Source organism: Narcine bancroftii, chromosome 10 (genome assembly GCF_036971445.1).
Source record: "Narcine bancroftii isolate sNarBan1 chromosome 10, sNarBan1.hap1, whole genome shotgun sequence".
Classification (NCBI taxonomy): Eukaryota; Metazoa; Chordata; class Chondrichthyes; order Torpediniformes; family Narcinidae; genus Narcine; species Narcine bancroftii.
Window position 1 is genome coordinate 24016432 of NC_091478.1, and position 1909 is coordinate 24018340.

At 41.7% G+C, this 1909-nt stretch overlaps 1 long non-coding RNA gene across 1 annotated transcript; it reads left to right on the forward strand.

Moving 5' to 3' along the window:
- Positions 1–514: 514 nt before the first annotated feature.
- Positions 515–1413, forward strand: LOC138743913 (uncharacterized). Its single transcript, XR_011345111.1, has 2 exons — positions 515–618; positions 709–1413. It is a non-coding gene; the product is annotated as an uncharacterized lncRNA (long non-coding RNA).
- Positions 1414–1909: the final 496 nt, after the last annotated feature.

The following is a 1909-nucleotide window of genomic DNA, read 5'->3' on the forward strand; positions in this document are numbered from 1 at the left end:
AGGGAGAGAGAGAGAAAGAGAGAGCATGGAGTAATTGTCCTCTGTAGCCTAGAGCCAGAATTTAGGATATTTTTCGTAAAAGATCCCAACGCCTCGGAGTTCAAAGTAAAACGTTCAGAAGCACATACCATGGAGTAGACAGAGCTGTGGCTGGATTGAAAGAGTTCAGTGAAATCCCCAGACATACATCAAAGGGACGGCAATCTCGCTGAAGTGCAGGATAGAAACCGGGCAGATCAGACGCAAGGTTTAAAGTGGTTAATAGTTGCAGCTCCCCCCCCCCCAACCAAAATGTTAAAAGTAATAATGTAGAGAAGAAACAAGTTGCCCGAGCCAGTTTTGAAAGCATGCAATCTTCAAATCGTGTCCAAAGTCAAGAGCGTCGAGGAAACCATTTTCTCCGTGGAAGGTTAAGTAACCGTGGGATGTTCTGTTAGAATCCAGACGATTTTTTTTAAAAAAGCGTGATACAAATAAGTAATTGGAAAAGGTAAAATCAGAGTACTGGAAAGTTTCACAGCGCCCGTACAAACTTAACAAATGCTAGGGTTCCATAAAACTATTGGGGTAACAATAAGATTAATGAATCACTCTCCATCTAAATGTAAAGGATCTTATGTGAGTCCACACGTATTTTATTGCACATCGTTTTGATGCTAAATTTAATTTTATTTGCTTTAACTGCATCTTCTCCCATGGATTGACCAGAGGCCACTTCACTTAACTCTTCCTGGGATGAAGTCACAATGGGAATTTATCGCTGGTCTTTGATTCTGAAGGACATTACTCATGGCATTAAGGAATTCACGGGGCAAAGAAACAGGGTCGGTGAGCCAAAAAGTCTTCCTGATTTGTCAAGAGCATATTCCAGTCGTTTGATCTCTCATGATAAGTGGCAAAGGATTTTAAAAATAGACCATCTTTCTTCTCAGTTGAAGTCATAACTTGAAAACAACTGTCGTTCTGCAAATATCTCTCACCAAATGGAAGTGTCCACTTGCCTTTTCGATTTATAACTCCTCATTATAGATAGCACGAAAGGACACGCTTCACACTCGCCTGCAAGCCACCTTGAAAGTAAACCGCAGCACTGAATTGCCCCAGAGTTCCACATGGCGACTTCTTGCCTTTGGGAGCTTATTAGAGCAGTGTGGTGTCTCCAAATGTATATGAAAACATGACATTACGATTAGTGTTCAATACACAATTCTCACCTTGAAACAGGGTTTCGCAATAGAATTTCCGATGCCCCAAAGAAAAATAAAAAGACGCAGAGACGACAGAAGTGAAATGGGACACATTTTCCAAATTATTATATTATTTATTGTTTTCTGATTTCATCAGTTTATTGTAATTAATCAGCGAGTGAATTGATCGATCAAGGTCAAAATAAAGTACATATTATTGATTAAACAGGGGGGGGTTCAATGAACCTTTTGTGAAATTAGAAACGTACGTTTATTTTCAGTTGGAATTGGAATGTTGTGGATTCAATGAAGAACTGGTTGGACAATTGCAAATGTGATTGTTTATTACTGGTTCCGAATCGTCTCGACGTTGTTCATGAATGCCTCAGAAAACTTCTTCAGTGGAGGAAATATTTCAAGGCTCCATGCCGAGTTGTACCTGCAGCCAAGAGGTTGCCGAACAATGGTATCTACCTGACAAAGTGGAATACGCCCTCCCCCTTGTTATTACTCTCTTGGGTTCCTGATCCCTCTGGCTCCAGTCATTTTCGTTCCCCTCCCAGCCCTCTGGACCTGCCCTTCCTTCCGCTCTCCACCCCTTCCCTTCTTTCCACAGTCCTCTCCAATCAGAGTGCAGTTTTCTAAGCTCGCCGCCTCTTCCTCTTACCACCTCCTAGCTTCTTATATTATTCCCATTTCTTTCTCCCCTTCCAGCCACCTTC